Raw genomic sequence first — 21163 nt, forward strand, 5'->3', positions numbered from 1 at the left:
TTATGGTGCTTGGAGTATTCTCCCCTGCATTGCTGCTACTACAGATAATGGATGACCACTTGGTTAATGTTTGATGGCTGTTACAATGCTCCTCTCCCAACATGAAGTGTCCTTCTGTCTTTTTACTAGAACTGACCTTCAGGGATGGTAAACATATTGTTTGGCAACAAGATAATTACAGACTTTATCTTCCAAAAACATTCATGTCACAGGTGGGATAATTAAGATGTCCTTGCAAGTGAAAAAACTTTGTGAGTTATAGTAATGCTCCAGTGTAGGTGTTAGAAACTGAGGTCACAGAAGTATTTTAAGAGCTGTGTACTCATGTTATTTTGACTAAATAATTCTCCTCTTCAGGCTATAAAAGTGAAAGATGGACTGAACTGATATGTATGGCAATATATTCCACAAATTTGTGAAGAAAAACAAAGGAATTGAGTTGTCCAGGGGTATGATGGGCAAGCAGAACTGATTGTATTTGATTTACTGTGGGATTCATTACTAGGGTTTATTTTGTTTTTCTCCCCTTTCCTCCTTTTAAGGCCTCTGTCTTTTGTTAAATGGCTAGAATCATATTGACCCTTTCTGATTCTATAATGTGAACTTTATGGTGATAAATAGCCAATTATTTGCAATTGAATTAGGCTATGAATTTAAATATGACAGAAACAGATGTACCTGTGATTACCTTCAGCATGGCTCAAGAGGTTTTAAGTTTAACACAGTCCGAATACTTTGCAGAAATACTATTTCTGAAATGGGGCACTGCAACTAGTGGAGAGTATCATAAAGATATTAATGAGCTCTGTGGTACATGAATTTTGTTGGGGCATTTTTCCTGCAAAATTTCAGGGAGGAAAGGAGGGGAGGAGTATCCACTGGTGGCATTTGAAGTTCCAGTTCTGGAGTGTTCAATTTTTAAGATGGAAGCATTTCATTTGGGTGAAGTTCCAAAATATATTTTTCCACAATGTAATTCAAAAGTGGACACTGAGCATTCTCAAAAATTGGAGCCCCTTGAAGGGCACACTGCAGTGTTATTTTGTAAGTGCCACTCAAATGAAAGCCCCTGCTAGCTGCCTGAATTAGGGCAGGGTGCTCAGCTTAACAGCCCCAGTGTGTGCTTATATTAACATGAAACTAAGGATGAATACATACATCAGTGTAACTTAAAGATCTGAATTGTAATACTTGGGAAAAGCATGGATTCTGCAAGGAGATCAGTAGGTCTGCTAATGAGCTACTTCTGAGCTGCTGTTTTCTGTTTCAGGTTTTCTACTCAGAAACTTACATCCCAGCAGAAATAAGTAGTTCCTTTTTTAATGGCCAGTATCATCGTGAACCATCAAATAACTTCAGAATAAATTTTATTTTCTTCCAAAAAAGGCGAGTCAAACTCAAGGAAACATTTCACAGTACAGCCACAATATATGTCAAGTGATGACAAGTCACGCCTTGCCAAAATGTAGCAGAAGCATACATTGAAACATACATTTTGAGGTTTTCTTATGGGTATCTGCTCATTAGGATGAGAATATTTAAGCATCCCAACGTTAGAGAATGAGAGAATAAAATGGGATTTCAGCACAAAGACTTAGATTGATGGAATGCTGTCATTCCTGTGTAATGCAGGACTGTTAACATCCTCATGTATAAGTGATGCTGTTATACAGAATGTCCTGGCTGGGTGTAAACTAACTGCAAAGCCATAGAATAGCACCTTCAAAATGATTAATTTTGAGGCTGTCTTGGTGGCTGTCTTGGAAGCTAAATCCCTCTGTCTTTGCAATTATGAAAATGTTGTCCATATATTTGGGCACGGCGTGTTCAAGGAAAGTCAGATAATCTCTTCCAGATTCCTTCATTATTAAATGGCACCAGAATGTGATTTTTACTGTGCAAATTGATTCAGGGGTTCCATATTTTGAAATTCCATCTCCAGCCCTAATCCGGAAGCTAGTTCATATTTGTTTTACCTTCTGCAGTACATGGGAGCTGAGTAAACCAGCTGATCTCTCAGTCAGGATGAGGTACCCCTTCAAATGAAGCTAGCAGTGAACATTGCATGCACCATACAACATTTTTATTTTCATGTAAACTAGACAGTTGTTGGTGAGCAGGCTTTTCACTTTTCCATGTATTAACTTTTTAAATATCCAGTTTTCCCTTTGATTTTTTTTTTTTTAGAAACTTCATAGCCTATTTTCACATTGTCTGTTTTGTTTATTTGGTTTACTTGTCTGTTCTATGCAGCATAATATGGTTCTGTTGAATTTCATTTGAGGTGATTTTTTCTGCATAACTATGTGCAAATAAGGGTTTTGATAATCCCTTTCTTTTTAAATCAACCAGTTTAATACTTCTGTCACTGTTGCCTGGAGATGAGAGACTTGACCTATTTTTAAAAATGAGCTTTTTAGCTTTGTTAGTTACAGTAGAATGTTATTTTAGAATTTTTAGAGTTTATTATTTAATTAGCTGCCATTAGGATTTGCTGGTGCATGCATGGATGATGTTTTCCTTTTAATTGTTACCATTTGCAATGGAACTCAGTGGATTTTTTTTCTCCTCGTAACTCCTTGGTGCTTCCCAACCTTGTTAGTGTTCTTCAGCCTTTGATTTTTACCTGCTGTATTGGCTTCAGCTGTGCTGCATAAAAATTGCTTGGATTCTGCTGAAATATATAGATTATTCCATATCATAAGTGTTCCAGCAAGAAGCATGAAAGGTGATTCATATATGATTACAATTATTTCTAATGTGACATTCAGCCCAGAACTATATTAAGTATTTAGCCCTGGAAAAAAAGAAGTATTTTGTTAATGCTATTGTGTGTTCGATGGCTTTGATGGTACTTGTTGCAGATGTTTCAGATTACTGTCAAAACTTCATTATCAGTGATAATATATTAATGCAGTAAGTTGACATAGGGGTTGACTGAATGACTATTGCAATATATAATTGGGTTGGTGTAAAATGATACTTATCCACTGATCCTCAACAGCCTTTAAATGAAATCTGTTAGTCTGAATTCCCTTGCTGCACTGTTATCATTCCCAGAATAACTGCTACCATTTTTTTTTATTCTTGAAGAGGGTGTGCATATATTAAAGAGACTCCATGTTACAGAGTTGCAAATACATTTTCTTTCAATTTTTATTTTAATATTGATATCACTGAAACTAATAATATCATTATAAAATTAGTAGAAAGTGTAGCTGGGCCTCAGTCTAATAAACCAGATCAAAATACACTGGTTTTGTATGATATATTTACAAGTATTAAGTACTATATTTACAAGTATTAAGTCATTTGAGAGATATTGTAGTTTCTGTACAAACAGAAAATTGCTTGCAGAGATGTTTGCAAAGCAAAAGAAAAATGAAATTTTAATGGAATCCTTCCAATAGCTGTCAGTTTCTTCCTCAGAGTTTGATAATTGAAAGGTTTGTTATTTTTTTAGGAAAGGAAGATGGTTTCGATTATCCAAAGGCAGTGGAATGTTTAACTACCCTTCTGCTATCAGTGGACATGTTTACATTAGGATTTTGACTAAATTGAGGTTGCACATATCCAGATGTTATCTGCCTGGGTGACTTTTTCATTTACTTTGGCAATGGATTTGATGGTGCATTGCTACCATCCTTTGTCATTTTTCACATTATATATTTCAGGCTGCACTTAGCCTTTCCTGTTCTAAACTTCTACTAAATTTTTAACTCCTAAACTTTAACTCCTAAACTTTTGCTCTTTTTTTCTAAGGATGAATCCTTACTGAAACAACTGATGGGATTTTGATCTTTACCACCAGTTTCCTCAGCGGTTGCCACGACTAAAGCCAAAATCCCAGACAAACAAACCCAAGATACAAAAGGAACGGTTTTTGTTCTTGATTTTTATCTCTGCTTTGTTGTGCTGAGGGCCAGAGATGTGTCTCAAATGCATCCACTCTGCACTGTCCTTCAGCAGGAGGAAAGGCAAAGCTCTCCACCAGGAATGGCTTTTTTCCCAGCACCCAGTGAGCCATGGTGCCAGTGGATCACACAGGGGAGCAAGGGCTCCTCCTACAAGTAGATTACAGCAGGATAACATTACAGAGAGTATCCTTGGGGAATTGTACAAAACATTTGCTGGGTCTACTCAGTAGAAATGCTCTCCAGTTTGGAAACAAAGCAACAGTTTGACAAGACTGAAATTTAATTCACTACTGTCATATCATTTTTCAGTACTGGTGGGGGTTGGGAATGGTTTGGGAGGGAGAAATATCCAAGCCCAGAAGCCTGCAGCTTAGGATGTGCCAGGTTGAGAGCCAGCTTGAATAAAGAATTCCATTTTTTATTTCTTTAGAGTGCTAAAGATGTAAAGTGGGCGAGCGCTCCAGCTCAGCAGAGATCAGACAGAGCTGCAGCCAACAGAAACAGACATTTGAAAGTGTAAGATCCTAATCTGTGTCCTAGGGAACCTTTCTGCTGAGTTGTTTTACCTCTTTCAACCTCCAGACCTTGTGGTTGCAAATTAAAAAGAGTTCATGCTGGTCCTCACGTGACTCACTGAGACATTAGCTCTGAATGGAGCTCCACTTACTAATGTTTATACAGTCTGGGTAGATCTAATCCTATTTGCAGGTCTTTAAAATGCCAACTTTTTATTTTAAGCATGGTTTACTTTTAACTGCAATATTTAACCTCAGAAATGTATTTGTGGGTTTTTTCCTCCATGGCATTTTCCCTCAGTGGCATTTAAAAAAGTGTGAGGTTTTAAATCAGTAAAAGTAATGAAATTTGTGTGCTCTTTTGCATATGTTATTTAAGCAACTCTGTGGTGTAACCATACATTGGAAGATTTGAATCAAGCAGATCTAATTGTTGCTAATACTGTTTATTTTGGTGAAGCCTAGAAAACAGTGGTGATTGGCAATGTAGAAACATGTAGAGGTGGGTTTATGTTCTCTTGAAGTAGCTGGGGGTGAGTGATATTGGGAGAAGTTTAAGTTAAAATCCACAGTGTTGATATCAGCAAATATCAGACTAGTTCCAGTTAGAATATAGGAGAGAGGAGAGAAAAGGGAGGAGAAAAATTGATTATGAAGACAGTTGGAAGGAAATGTGGTACTGAAAAGGGAGATATGAATAAACAGCAGCATTGAATTGAAGGAGGGGAAAGTAAAGATGATCTGCCAAGCAAAAGAGCAGTTAGCCCAGAAAAACATAACAAAACCAGGCATTTATGGATCACCAGAAGTACCTCTTTTTGGCAGCTTTTGCAGCTGCTTTTACAGCTCAGAGAGTTACAGGTCTCTCTCTGAATATTTTCCCCCAGGCCAAGTGATGGACTGAGATTGGACATCTGCAGTGAACTATCTGCTGTCAATAAATTAGTACCAAAGATGAGATGGTTTTAGATGTATGCCTGCAATTTGCACAGGGCTGTGCAAGAGGTGAACACAAAACTATTTCCAATGGCTTCCCAGCCTTCCTTACAGGCAAACAGGTTGTGCCTATTATGGTGGTGGGAGCTATACTTCCTTTTCTTCCTTTCTGTGAATTTTGTATGAGAGGAGGGGTTTACTCCACATTGTTGAGTGAGTCACGTTTGCAATAGGCAGCAGACTCACTGTCACAAGCGTCTGATATCTCGATGAGATTTGTGAGATTTGAGAAAATTATTTTTCAATGTTGGGTCTGAAAAACATAGCATGAAAATAAGTCTCTTGTATCTTAGGACATGTGCTGAGTGGGGAGCTGCCCTGCAGGGTTAGCTTTGTGCACATTTGAGCAGTATCTCGTTTAGGACCAATAGCAGAGTGTTGTAAAACTCTGAGGGAGTCAATTATCCTACTCTTTCCATTGGCATCTCTGAGGACACCTTTGTTCTGCATAAATTTTGTTGAAAATTATGTTGAAAAGGTTGGAATTTTGTTTCTATGGGACTACTTTACACAGAGAGAGTGGGGCTTGTGGGCAAGAGTTATAAACCTGTGTGTTTCCCTCTCCCTTAGTCCTTTGCAATGGCACTGCTCAGGTGCTTGGTGTTTTATTGCACTGTGTCATTGGCAATTATGGCGTGGGCAGAAGGAAAGGGCAAGGGCCAGGGAAAATTTACCTGTGTTGCTTTTTGGGTCAGCCAGGCTGCCTTCAGGAGATCCCAGCAGATCATTCTGCTCTCTGCTCCTTGCCTTGTCTATAATTAATTTGCCCTGAGTGACTGCTTTTAAACTGAGTTTGGTGGTGGCTGCTGGTTCAGAGAGCAGCTCTGAGCTGTTTGCTGCTCACAGGTGTCTTCTCAATTGAAGGTAATAATTCACTTAGAACAAAATAACCCATGGGCTGAAATTCCTGTGTCATCTTCCCCTGTAGAGCTGGGAGTCTTGAGAAGAAAGGGAATTTATTAAACTGGAGCAAAGCGAAGAAACCAGGATTAGTGGCAGAATCAAAATAGTTCCAAAGTATTTGGGGAGATGGAGCAACCTGGCTGGAGGACAGGGGGACATTGTTGCCTAGACAGAAAACAATGGGCCAAAGAACATCACTAGAAGGTTCTGCTAAATTCCAAAGTCACTCAGGAGTGAAGAAAGTGAGGCCTTGGGATGGAGAGGTGTTTGTTTATTTTCTTTTTCTAGACCCTTCTATGTCTTGGTGTGTGGAAAGTAGAGGTTCACAGGACCTCTTTGTAGAGCTGTATGGCACATGTCACTGGAACAGCAAGGCACCGTAATCCAGGGTCCCCAGAAGGAAGGAGCTGTGAGAAATTAGTAGATTTAAGCAATCAGGTAGTTAATTTTTTATGTGAGATGTTATGAAGGACTGGGGAAGCTGGGGATTATCTCAGTAACACTTGCAGGAGACTGAGTTGGTACCAACTTACACCAAGGGAAACTTGAGCACTCCTGGGTACATACCATGGCTAGTTACAACATAGGAACTGCAACTGACCCTATTTCCCTGAGAGCTTGGCAGGTTGAAATAGCTGTGGGAGCCTGGAAAAGAGAAGAAAGAAATACTGTGCAAAGAGCTGCATGGCTGATTGCAGTGGTGCCTTTATGTCAGTGACTTTTCACATGCACAAAGGCTCTGGAGCTTGTATACACATATGGTGGCACACATCTTGTGAGGTGCCATTAACAATAACAGAGATTTCTTCTTAAGGTTTCTGGGAATTATATTTAAATAAAATGATCAGTATCAATTGCTACTTGAAGCAGATTTTCAGCCTCTAATATTAAAAACACCATATTTCATTTAATGTTTTACTCCTGTTAACAGACAGATGAGATTAGTTGGAAGCAAGAAGGCACAAACTGGTTTTGAGGAAAGGTAAATTATACAGTATGAAATGAGCACAATTCAAAGAGAATTCCATCTTTAAAACCTTAATTACTTTTCTTCTTGAGTCTCTGAATTGTAACTTGCAAAAGCAAAATGAAACAAAACTGTTACCAAAACTTTATCAGTCCAAACAGAATGTGCAGAGATTGGGAAGTGCCAGAAAACAGCATCCTTCAGCCCACTGCAGGTCAAGGAATTCTGCAGATATCAACTGTAGTTCATCAAATCCTGCCCTGGTGACTTGACAACCTCTCAGTCCTGTTTCACAAGTGAGTTACCTGGTCCCAGGTGGGCTTTGGAGGGCTCTTACTGAGCTGTCTGCATCTTGACTGACCTTGGAGATCAGGATATCTCCAAGCCTTTGATGAGGAACAGCAAAAAAAACCAAACTGTGCTCCCAGACCACTTCCTAGTATGCCCGTTCCCTCCACTCTCATATTCCTTTAATTTGGCCTTTTTATAAAAATGTTGTTAATCCACTTTCTCTAGACTAGATTCAGTAGTTGTTCACCCACTTCATAATGGCACTCACCTATATTTAAAATTATTTCCCAAAGAAAATTGGAACTCAGTGTAACAGTATAATGCAAATGCAACAAGGACAAAATAACATGTATAAATTCACTGGCTGACATTTGCCCTTGTTTCTAAAAGAAAGGCATAAATTCTTTGCTCTTTAATCCCTCTAATTTAATGTTTTATGCACAAGCTTTTATCTTTTGTAGAAACTACAAAATTAGTGCATACATTTTTGAATGCCTCAGAACCAGGAGGTGTTCATTTTTTCCTCTTGAGTTCAGATGCTTTTTCACCTCTTCCTAAAAGTGTTTCCTTAGCTCAAATTTGCTATGCTTGTCTCAAGCACGGGAATGTTGCCTTGGATCATTTGCAATGAACAGCTGCAAGGAGATCTCAGAAAGAGAATATGCTAAGTAAATTAGAGGGTTTAACTGCACAGCAGTCAGCAGTCTTTCATCTGCAATATTGTGTGCTTGTCTGTGAATTCGGGAGTAAGTTTCAAGAGTTCCAGAAAGCTCCTGGTTTTGATGTGTGGAATCCCAATGAGCAGGAACCTCTGACAGCAGCTTTCCCCAATATTTAATCTGCACAGTGTCAGTGAAAGGAAGCTCAGATTTTATTTTTTCCCCCCTGCCACCCATTTCTGCACAGTTACCAGTGACTGTTTAGAAGCTCCCTGCATGAAGGTGGGCTGTACTGATGAACTTACACTCACCCTGACCACCGTAGTATGAAAGCAACATCTCTTGACCTTCTTTACATCAAGAGGGGAGGTGTTAAAACAACCATATTTTATCCATACAGCTGTTGCCTTGGCTGTCACTCATGCTTTGACACCACTCTTTGATGTTGGAGAATTTCAGGGTAAAGTGACAGCCATAAATCTCCATATTGGTAAAATTCCTGAAATGTAGTCTCTACATGCACTTTATTGTATAATTCTGTACTTTAGCCTGCTACCTTCTTATGAAATTGAAAACATTTGGGAGAAGGAGGGGAGGAAAAAGGTTGGGTGGATTTTTCTACATTTTTGAAGTGAAAGAACATTTAATAAATTCATGTCATTATAATGTATGACATCATTTGATGGTCATTTATGTAAGGTGGTAAAATAACTGTTCCCAACTGCTTCTCCATTGTGAAATAGCACGAACTGCTAGGATAACTCTATGAAACAGATTTGAAAAAGAATGCTGTCAAAAAATGGGTTTCAAATGTGCAGAAAGCACAGAATATTTGAGATCGAGGTCTGTGCAAAATTTAATTTTCTCTCTTTAAAATACTGAGAGCAGAGAAGTTCTGAATTCACTTGACAGATGAAAAAATTAGGAAAGTATGAATTGAGCAAAACCTGTCTCTTTGCATGTTGTATGTGTGGATGAGGAAAATGAGTACCTTATGAATAAGACACTGGTAATAAAGGTTATATAAGATATATTCCTTTGTGCCATCTTTCAGAAACTTCTCAAATACACTGAGAAAAAGAAAAGTTGCTTAGCAAACCTAGGAAGCACCACTTTCATCTAAAAAATGTGGATATATCTTGTTTATGTGCTGAACTGTAATTTGTCATCCTGAGGTTTATCTGTCATTTTATGTGGGCACAGCAGCATGCTTCCTCCAATATTTTATCTGTAACCATCACAAAACAGGGTGGTTTTCATTTTCAAAGCAGTTTTTTCATCGTGTCCATAACCAGAATGTACCATATTTTCAATTGCTATGTCAGAGACATTGTTATAAATACCCCTTACACTCCTTGAAATGTTCTGACTTTAATAGGGATTGTGTTTTAGAATCTTTTCCTATTGGAGCGATGGATAGGATGGTTCTACATTAGCACTTCTGGGATTTATTCTGTATTTTACACTACAACTGTTAAAAATTACTCACACAAGCACCTGCATGTGTGGAAGAAGAATTATCCGAAACCAGTAATAGTTCCAAAACCTGTTATTTTTCTGCTAGGAACCAGGATTTCAGTGCAGCATTCCAGCTGCTAATGGATATTCAGGGCCCTTCCAGACAGAGTCTTGATTAGTAGATGACAGATTACCAGAAAAGCTGTGTTTTATGGCTGGGGAGGTTAAACAAAACTCACGTTGCCTTTTGGATGGAGAGGAAGCCGGATCATTCAGAGACTTCGCAGGAAGTCATGGGAGGAGAGTGCCATGGTGATTGATGAAGGTGCTCCATTATCAAACACTTTGAGAAAACTTTTATTTCCTCGGAGTAAATCACATAGCTTGTGCAGGGCACAAGTAGAGAATTAATTTTGTTGCCTTTTGCTGGAAATATGTCAAATGATGTTCAAGCCAAAATGTAGGAAGGGAAATTGCATAGTGTATTTAAGCCAATAGTGTGGTTGATGTTCCCTTCAAATTTAGCAGCTTTTATTGTTTGGTAAATTCTGTTTTGCTGAAAATTTTCTTTCTATATCAAGGTCATTTGGATTTCTATGTCATTTCACATGAAATAGAACAACAGAAGTTAGAAGCATTTTCTGTAAACTAAATCTGTAAATAGGTTGATTATTTTCATCTGACTTAGAATATTGACGTTTTATTTTATTTTTGCAAAATGCTGTTTAAGTATTACTTAAGGAAATTACATTCTCTCGGTTGCTATTAGCATTTGAGTCTGGTCTGTCCCCTAGGCAAGGAAATCCAAGCTTGGAGAATAATAATTTTGCATGTGCCACATATTGTGAAAGTGTTCTTTTGGCTGGGGAAGCTCCGAAGGAGTTCAGACTCAAAAAATACATTTGACAAATCCTTCCAAGCAAGAATGGTACATGCAGCCACCCAAGTACTTCACAGACTGCTGAGTCCCTGAGGAATGCAGCCCTGGATTGATAAAGGTAGGACTTGCAGTGTTAGATGGCCGTGGAGATGGGGATTGAGATTTTCAGCTGGAATAAGCGTGGGCTAGAATCTACCAGGAGCATAAAATAACATCCATGAGGGAATGTGAAACAAATTAGTCCCTTCTAGTTGCAGAAAGGCTGCTGAGTGTTTCTGAGCAGCCACATTTTGCACCAGCTTGGACCTTTGTATTACTTCTGGGTGTGCCTGTATATGGCAGGAGAATTCCTATGGTGCATGCCTGAATCAGTGTCGAGGGGACCTTGTCTTTGAGGAAAGGATCAGGTTTTAAGCCATGTGCAAGCTGGAGAGAAGCTTACTGTGGGCAATTATTTCAGTCTATCATCTTCATTAAATAATAAGTAAAGTATGATTCTAAGCTTCCCATCACTCTGGAAGAACAGATGGGGAAAGTGCTACCTGAAAAGGGAAGACATTCCTCAGGAAGTCCTCTAAAAAAATGCTCACATCAGAGTGATTCAGGTTTTGTGCCAGGTGTTCCTTTGTGCAAGAAACCGATACTCCTAGCAGCCCTGAATAATCAGGATTTACACATCTTCTTTTAGACTCTGGAGTAGCTTGTAATCTGTGAGACAAAGGAGAGATCAGGTTTAGCTCCTTTTATCTGACACTGAGTTTCTGTGACCTACATGTCTTGTGGCAGATAGCTGGAAATCCGAATGCAGTTGGCTTCTCTGCACACTGCAGTGTGTTATCAGCTGAAATGTGCAAAATGGAATGCTGGCTGCACAGGTGAGCTGTGTAAGCATCTCATGTAAGCCAGAATCCAGGGGTTAAAGTGTTCCCTTAAAGCATGCTAACCCACCCCAAGGTACTAAAATTCAGGTCCACTCTGCTTCTGTAAAAAATTCCCTGCATGGCTTCCTGACTCATGTAACACAGATTGTGCTCTGCAGTCTGAATTGTCGTCAAGTTCCTTTCAAATTTCAGTCTAATAAAAGTGAAAAAAAATGAAATAATCTGGAGTTCAAGGACCTCAGAGGCCAATACAGATTTTTTTTCTTGCATGAACAGCTACTTGAAGATAATTTTGGAATAGATCACAGTTGTTTGTCAAAGAACCTACAGCAAAAATCTGTGATGGTTAAAGAATTAATTTTATGTCACGTTTCCTTGTAAGAGAAGAAAAGGATGAAGGAAGACAGGTCATCCTGGCCATTTCCTGTCCTAGTACCAAGTTCTCATCTTTTGACTACTTCCTTAGCATTTTGCTCCAAATTTTTATGAAAGAGATTCTACTCAGTCATTAACAGCCTGTTAACTGACCTGGGTTTCTGCCTCAGAAAGAGGTGTGTGTTAGAAAAATGCCAAAATTGGAAGATCTGATTCACTTTTCCTGCTTTTAACTTCACGTTGGATGTAAAGCCAATTCCTAATCTTAGTCAGATGCAGCAAAAGCTTCTTTCTTCATATACACAGACAGCATCATTCAGACTGGAGATTTTCACTGTATCCCTGTGTTACCCACAGCCAGATTCCAGGTAAAAATCCCTGGGTTTCTGCTCCCATGAAGTTCAGCAAATGGAAGTGCATTTGTACTGAATTCTGTTTTGCAGCGTGTTGCTTAGTTGTATTTTTCTCTCCTTAATTTTTTTCTGATTCTTTAACACAGTTTATCCATTTCTTTATGTTTGATTTTTCTTGCCTCATTTTACTTTTAAATTTTTCCTGTCTTTCCTATTCTCCATATTTTCGCTGCTTTGAAAAGTAACTTCTTCTGTCTGGGTGCTATTCTTTTGCTTGCCTCTGGACTCCCTTGCACACTATTGTGTTTTCTTTCTTGTCCAAATATTTTTGTTGTTTATTTGCTCAGCCAGCCTTCTCAGGTGATTCTGCTCTGCCAGCTTTAAACTACATGGTCTAAATTCTTCTTTTTCAAAGGAATTAGTTAGTCTGGTCTCCACATATTCAGCTGTACTCTTTTGTCTCTCATGTCCTGTTGTTTCCTCCAGTCACTCTTTAATAGCACTATAATACATTAATTGTTAAAGCATCTTTAGAAATAGCCTAACAACCAGCAATATTCTTACATTCTGGATGGAGCAGAACAGATGAAGGGAGAGACTGCTCACAACACAGATTTTTAAGTGATAATTCCCTGTGGTTTTCCCTCTAAGGTTCCTCCCTGCAAATGTGGTGCCTTTCTTTATTGCCATGATTTGCGTGGAGCAGAATGTAAATAATGAAGTGAAAATACCTGCACTTGCTCCATAAATTGCTCTGAGTTGCCTGATCACAGATGAACAGCATTGCTGGGAGAGTTAAGAAGATGCAGGAACTTCCCTGACATCAGGCAGGGTACTGACAGCCACAGAGCTGGTCTTCCTTTGCTTGAGTAGGAATGTCCTTTGTAAAATCAAAGAACAGATGGTTTTCAAGAGCCTGGCACGGGCTTACACGGCATAACAAAGGTTTTCACGTCTTATGAAAGGTGCTTTTAATACTTCAGTGAGAGATATGGAGATCTGAAACAGCCATCCTGAAAACACAGTGGGCCATGGGACACCCCAGCCCCTCCCTGCTCACTAGGAATTCCTGGAACTTTGCCTGTGTGTGTATTTTCAGTTCCAGGACCTGCAGTGCCTTGCTTCTCTGCAGATGCTTGGAGTATTTCAGGGTGCTCCTTCACGGGGACTGAAGGGGTTGCAAAGTGGCCTTTTTTCCAGTGCAGTCCCTGGTTCTGGTCTGTTCTATCAGTACAAAGTCTGGAGGAAAATGAATTTAAAGGAAGCTTTTGAAGAGGCCTCCATTATTACATAGTGATGGTCGAGTCCCCTCGATTGTGTTTGACCCTATTTGACATCTAACAGTTATTGGCACTTTTAAAATTTAAGTGACTTTGGCTTTTTAACTTTAAATGCTTTCTCCCAATTAATATGACCAGGTCTTGAACTAAAGTCAGCTTATCCCAGTTGATGGTCCTCTGTGTAACTCTCCTGACCAAATTTCCACAAAGGCTTTTGGAGGGGAGCAAAGAAAGGGACTTAACTTCTCTTTTTTAGCCCTGTTAAAACTGACCTCCCTATAGAGATGCCTTTAATTTCAGAAGGCATGCAGCATAAATCCTATGTGTTCTATTGTTTGATGTAGTGAAATATTTAATGTGAACAGGTTTTCTGTGCCTATGAGATGAAGTGTTACAGTAAAACAAGGAGCCTGTTGTTGCTGTATTTTCATTTTGTGTTACTAAAGATTCCAACTGACTCAAGCCATTAAAACTGTAGAATTACCTGGTAACCAGCAACACAGGCTTGAAATCTGTGATAAGAAAATGACAGAGCATTTTCTACAAATAAATATAAAGGAAATATTAAAGAAAAAGACTCCTTAAACTCTCCAGCTTTTCTATCCAACTGGTTCACTGTCCGGCCTACAGAATCTGGAGAATTGTGCTGCAACTTCCCTTTATGGCAGGTCTTCATGCCCACAGCCAGCCTAACTAATTTAGGCTGCAGAATGACTTCTTAAAATTTTTTAGTTATCTCCCGTAACTATTTTGCAGTTCTTATAGCTTCTGTTTAGTTGAAGAAGACGCCTGGGGATGGAGCTGTAAACAGATTTTCCACAGTGGTTTCCATGTCCTGCCTCCCCCCATCTTCAAAAAAGAGGCTTCCAACGTGAATGATTTTTTAATATCAGAATCCATTTTCTTTTAGATTCAAACTAGGTTCCTCTCCATAAGTAGAAGATTTTGAACATCTTTTGCACCCATTTTGCTGAGAAACTGTCGCAAAAGTTACGATAGCAACAGGAGATCTTGTAAGGGAAATGTTATCTAAAATAGAAATACAGATTTTTATTAGTTACTGCTCTTAGCAGTAAGCAGCTGATTTGTTCCTGGTGCAAGGAATTTTCAGTGTGACCTCTTTGGGCAATGATAATGTGCACCTTAAGACAATCCAAACATTAGTGCTTCAAATTGCCACCTGGTGGTATTGCACATTGCACAAAGTACTCAGGCTATAGCAAAATCCTTGGTAGATTGAAAATAAAATCTTATGTGGATGACAACTTTGTCAAAAGATGATCTCGATATTCATGTGAAACTGCATCATCCTGGCTCATGATTTGAATTTTGTTCTGTTCCGAATGCAAAAATTGTGACTGTTTACATTTACTCACATGTGACATGTTTGTTTCCTTTGTTTTGACAGCTAGCCCTACACACTTGCTCGTAAATAATTTACAAAAAACCAGATCCATATGACTTCTTTCAGATAACTCCTTTAGGATCTACTTAACGATAAGCATAAGGAAGGTTCAGATGGTTCGGATAGAAGTTCACTTCTGAATAATCATGTCCTTAATTGCTTTGATAAATTGAGCAATGGCTTCAAGTCAGCAATAGCATGTAAGCATGTCTCTGCTTAACTTCATGCTCAGATGTATTTGGAGGAAGGATATTTTGACTGTGGGCCTCCCATCCCCCTGGGAGCTGACTGATCCAGAAGAAGGAGATGCGTATGAAGAATTGCTTTTCAGAACAGAACCGTAGACTGATTTTTGGCATTACTGTTGCAGAATTTCCTGATTTCTGAGGTTCACAGGTACAGGCTGGTCCATATCCAACCAGCATCCTTTTGAGTGGTGGCCCAGGTCCCTTTTTGTTTCATTTGTAGCCACGTAATTATTATTTTGGGGCTGGTTTTGATTTGTCCCAGAAGTGCATCCAACTAGGACATTGTTCCAAAATTAGAGATACACCATAGTTTATCCCATTACATTTATTATGATAGAAGTCCTTTTTTGAGCTTGTGCATTTCTCACTTTGACTAATTAAGGGAAGATGAAGAGCCACTCCTCCACCTCTCCTCCCCCTCCTGTTTCTTCTGAAGAGCTTGTAGCCATCCATTGCAGCACTTCAGTTGTGCAAGTCATCCCACCACGTTTCCGTGATGGTGACTACATCACAGCTTTGCTGCTGTGCCATGGCTTCGTGTTCTTCTTGTTTGTTACCCATGCTGTATGCATTTGTGCACACGCACTTCAGCTGGGCTGCTGATTTCACCCCAACTCTGGCCTACCACCCTTGGGCTCCTCTCTAGAGCCTGGTTTCTTCCTCTTGCCCCTTCAGACCTAGTTTAAAGCCCTCTCAATCAGCCCTGCCAAGTCATGGGCTAGAATCCTTTTGCCCTTGTTAGACAGATGGAGCCCATCTGACTCAAGCAGGCCTGATGCTGTAAAAGTTGCTCCATGATCAAAAAACCCCAAATTCTGCTGATGGTACCAGCCCTTAAGCCATTCATTGCCACGGTGGGTTTTCCTGGGATGCAGTGCACCCGAGAGCCCCAGCACAGTGTGAGGGAGGGTGAGCTCCTGAAATCCTGTATGATTCTGATCCTCAAGAGAGACCTCTCTGGGATAGCTGGAAAGTTCTTAGATTGTTGTTCTGAGCTGTCCCCCAGAACAGGACGGGTGGATGCCAGATGGGGAGATGGCAGAGAAATGCTAATTAGTGGTAGCATGAGCTGGCCCTGCTTGTCTGCCTGTTTGTGCCTTCAAAATGTAGGTAATGGTGCTGGCTTGGGGTGATGGGGGGAGAGTGAAGATGGAACTTGGAATGATTATGAAAGGATTTATGTCACATTGACCTTGAACTGGCCTGTTTTTAGTGGCCACTCCTTACGTACTAACTGGATATTAGTACTTACTACTACCAGTTACCTTGTTAAGGGAAAAGTGTTTTTCAAGGAATTCAGGTAAAAAGCCTTTTGCTAAGTATTTCGTGAATGTGTTCGTCAAGTGTGTTTTTTCTGCTGTTACTCTTGCTGAGGAAACTTGAGCTTTAATTGCTTTGGAAGCTGTAGGGGGATGGGTTGAGTTTAAAGAGCAGAAGATAAGGTGAAGAATATATTGTAAAATAAACAAATGACCATTAGTTTATTTTGTTAGGGTACTGATCATTGTTTTCTGATTTAGTGGTGGAAGTAAATTATGTATAATCTAGTTCAATGCAGTTATGCAGATTCATTTGCTTTTTCATACTGTACTTAGAGTTTTCATCAAATCATGAGATATAACAAGTGTTGATTTAAAAAAGAAAATCCAAACCCCAACAACCACTCCAGCAGAGTTAAGTGTGTTGTTATGCCCTTAATTCTGTATTTTTCTTTCTGCATGCAATCATTTGTGTTATTTGGCAATCATTATGTGGTGTAATGGAAGAGAGCTGAAACAAGTGGAGAGTTGTCTTTTATGAAGAGATTTTCAGAAAGAAATGGCTTGTGGCAGGGGATTATTATATAAAATACATCAGCATACACAGAGTATCTTCCATATTTAGTGGCACTACAAAAACATTCATAATTGCGTTATGTGTGAAGTAATTCTCATGGGAGCCACTTCATATAATTAATTTCCAATAATTGCATTGCTATGAAATACCATATCACATGAGAAGATGGATACTCTGTATGATAGCTGGAAGCTATGAATGGCTAATTCTTTACTTCTTTAAAAAGAATAGATCCATACAGAAATGACATTTTGCAGGGAGGACGTGGCAGATGAAGTGTTACCTACTTGTGAGGAAGCAGCTTGGGGCTTCATCCAGCAGGTCTGTTTTAGGAGTGCCGAAGAACTTATGTTTTGGTCAGGGCATACTTTTTTATTTATGATTTTGGAGCTTACTGAGTTCAAGTCACAAATGAATTTGACTTTTTATTATTTTCACCTCACTTTTGAAATCACAGTACATGAGAATTCTTTGAAGTAAGTTTACTTATGTAAGCTGCTGAATATAACATTTTTTCATTAAAGCTTAAGTCTTCTGGCTTACCGTGTATTCAAGTTCCTTATATGTTCTGTAATAACTAATAGGAGGCCTGATTAAAAATGCAGAGGGCTTGTCAGACTATGAGAGGTGATTTACAGAGCTTTTGGGCAGATTTCTACATAGAAAAACTGAGACCTACCCTTCACAGTGTTTTTTAAATCTTCCATTTCTCCCCACCCACCTTTGTATTACCTTGTGCAGTGCTGGTAATAACAATAAATATGCTATGAATGTCACTTAGAAGCCAAATCTCTGTCTATTACAGCTAATGAAAATATATTAAATTTAATATACTTGGTTGGAGATATTAGTTTCTGACAGTAAATGATTGCTCACTAATTATGTCCACCTTCATGCCAGTAGAGTGAATTCTTTAAGTCTGAGGTATTACTGGTATTTGAAAATCAAAAGAAAATTGTTTTTTTAAATTTTATTTTTGAAGTTTAAAGAAGATGTTAAGCTTATTTCGAATGCTGTTACTTTGTTGGCCACTTGAAGAGAACCAAGTCCATCACAGCTCAGTACTGATGGGGAGGCTCTCATGCATTCCAAATGATTTGGCTTGCCTGGGAAGGTGGAGGAAAGGTGGCATATTGACTTGCTGGGTCTTTTCTTTTTCCAGATCGTTCTATTTTTACCTCTTAATTTTCACCATCTCCATTTGGTGTGTGTAGCAAGTATCTCAGGATAAAGGGAATGTCAGGGTAAATGATTCAGTTAGATGGGATCACAAGGGTCCTTTTCGGCACATGGGAGGAGATGAAGGATAAATAGAGGAGAGAGAGCTAACAAAATACAGCTCTCATGATCTGTTAGGCTCTAAATCAAAATACTTCAGCTTTTGTTGCTCCTGCATTGGAGAGAGCTCCCATGGAAAAGTAGCCTTTTTTTGTTGTGATAAGAACTGGGAAGAATCAGGCTAACTGACATTTGTTAAAGAAAACAGAAAAAATAGTCTTTAGCTTCTGTTTTGAAAAGTTCTTGCTAACAAAGATGTCAGATTGGTTCCTTTGGCTGTTACTTGGCAGACAGAGCTGTGCCAGTGCCGCCCCTGCTCTGTCGATTGCAGCACAGCGGCTGAACCAAATCTCTGTCCTGCCACGAGGTTTTCAGACCTAGCTTCTGAGCTTCCCATGGGGAGAAGGAGGAGGAAATGTTTGAAATGCTCCTTGGCAGCAGCTGGCTGTGGCTGGTGCCCCTCGTATTCCAGCACGAGGGTGGCCTGGGCTGGGCTGCCATCCCTACATGGTGCCGCGAGTCTGCCGCTCCGTGAGGCAATTTCCTACAGCGAAACACACCCAGAAAACTTCACACACCTATTTCTCCTCTAAGTCCTGAGAGAAACGGGCTTGAGAGGCTGTGAGAGTTGGGTTTGTTCAGCCTGGAAAAGAGATGGCTTTGGGGTGACCTTATTGCAGCCTTCCCGTACATTGAGGAGTCCATCTGGTGCAGGCAGCTCAGGGTACAGGTTGGGCTCTGGGTGGGAGCCTCACGCAAGAGTCCATGAAATCCCAGCCCTTTGGATAACTGAGGGCAGGAAAATGGGTAGTGGCAGCCAGCTGAATGGACATGGACAGACACAACAGGAACTGAGGGCTCAGCAGGGAGAGTGGGACTTGACGGGGATAGACTGTGAGGGGAGAAAAGCCCAGGGGGTCCTTTGTTGGGTCTCTCCTCAGAGGCACCAGCTCGAGTTGGTGCTGCACTTCATGGAATGAGACACCTGAGACTGTGCCATGGGAAATCTGGGGTCAAACTGGTGAGGTGGCCTTGTCTGATGGTGAGTGTGGGCTGTGCAGGGAGTCAGGTGGGGACCATGGGGCCACTGGAGCCACCTGCCGTGAGGGCATTGCTGCCTGCTGGGACAGCCTCTGGCAGCAGGAGTGTGACATGCATTTCTCATGCATGGTCAGAATGAGACATTTTGGTAGCAGGAGCCTCAAGGAAGGTTGGAGAGGAACTTCTTACAAGAGCAGGTAGTGACAGGACAAGGGAGAATGCATCCAAATTGACAAAGAGTAGGTTTTGATTAGATATGACTGGAAATTGTTCCCTGTGAGGGTGGTGAGGCCCCGGCACAGGGTGCCCAGAGAAGCTGTGGCTGCCCCATCCCTTGCAGTGTTCAAGGCCAGGTTGGATGGGGCTTGGAGCAACCTGGGACAGTGGAAGGTGCTCTGTCCACTGCAAGGGGGTTGGAACTCGATGATCTTCATGGTCTTTTTCAAGCCAAACCACTCAGTGATTCTATGAAATAAAGCTTATATGTCAAGGGAGGGGGGGGAAGGGGGAAGCAGGAGCAAAATCCAGATATTTTTCTGTCTCGTCTCCTCTACGTTGCAGCACAGCTGACAGAGGTTATTATATCTTTAATTATCCAAAGTAACTTTATGTGGTAGCTTTCAAGTATATATGATCAAGAAAGCCCTTCTCTATTACACTGCTCATTTCTCTCTGAAAAGTTTGTATCTCATGTTAGCAGTGAGTGTTATTTGCAATCACACTTTCCCATGCTGTACTTGGGAAAATTTCTGTATAAATCTAAGTTTCTCAATTCCTGATTTTAAAGTGTGTATTTTCAGAACACCAGAGGTTTTGTCCATAGGGTGCTGTTGCCATTTGACATTCTGCTCTTTACAATAAGTTAAATTAAAAGTGGAATGGGAATTTTCAGGAGGATCTAGGGAAAAATGTTCTCTTGAAGCTGAATGTAAGCAGATTTATGTTTAAGAAGCCACCTGGCTTGAAAAATAATTGGGGCAAAACATTTTATATCATGTGATCACTCAGTTTTTGGCATTATCTGTTCAATTTCAAACAGAATCTCTGTCTTTGGCTGTGTTTTTAGGCAATGCTGTTTTTAGGTATTCTGAAGTTTATGGAAAACTAAGTAGTATTTAATCTATAAACAAGATTTGACTTGATAATATTCTGTACTAATGATTCTTATAATGGTATAATATGAAGTGCATTGGAGGCTGGTGATAACTTCCAGCTTTTTTCTTCTTCATTGCATTGAATTTATAGGGCTTTGGAACATCCCCAAAGTCAAAACTGACCCCCAGTTAAGATGAGGACATGTCTGAATTATTTAATTTTCCATGTCCTGCAATATATTAAAACTTCTGGATATTTGTGAAGACAAGTAATGGTAGGGACTTGATGCTGCAGTCCCTGGTTCTCTTCTTGTGAGGATGTGCCAGAAAGTAGGTTTAAGTACTTTAGTCAGCATATTTTCACTCTTTTTTTGAGCTTGAAATTCTACTTCCAGTTTAGTAGCAGATGAAACAGTTCTGTTTGTGAGTAACCTTAGAAAGTATGTGTTTATTCTGTGGTAGTGTGTTTAGGTTTCAGCTTTACATGTGGTTGTCTTAGTAAAAATACCAAGACAGAAAGAAGAAGTAAAAACTCTTTAAGGCTTAGACTTTTTTTCCTATCCTAAACTAATGGAAACAAGCCGTGTGGTCCCAGACTACTCATAGTTGCTTACCATGAATAGCTGAATATGAATGTCTTTGTAATTAGGGGCTTTTGACTGTATTTTTTTTCTGATTTTTCCTTCCTCCTCTTTTTAATTAGTTTGTGATTCCTATAATTCATATACCATAATACATCTCATAAACTGTCAGAAAAATTACATTGTACATTCTTCTAAATATTTC

The 21163-nt window shown here is 39.7% G+C and overlaps 1 protein-coding gene across 6 annotated transcripts in view; it reads left to right on the forward strand.

The window, feature by feature from the left end:
* The window catches only part of MACROD2 (mono-ADP ribosylhydrolase 2), an 824802-nt gene that overhangs the window by 382037 nt on the left and 421602 nt on the right, over positions 1-21163 (forward strand). The gene's annotated exons all lie outside the window — the stretch shown is intronic.

Source organism: Lichenostomus cassidix, chromosome 3 (assembly GCF_008360975.1).
Source record: "Lichenostomus cassidix isolate B80296 chromosome 3, HeHo_3.0, whole genome shotgun sequence".
Taxonomy (NCBI): domain Eukaryota; kingdom Metazoa; phylum Chordata; class Aves; order Passeriformes; family Meliphagidae; genus Lichenostomus; species Lichenostomus cassidix.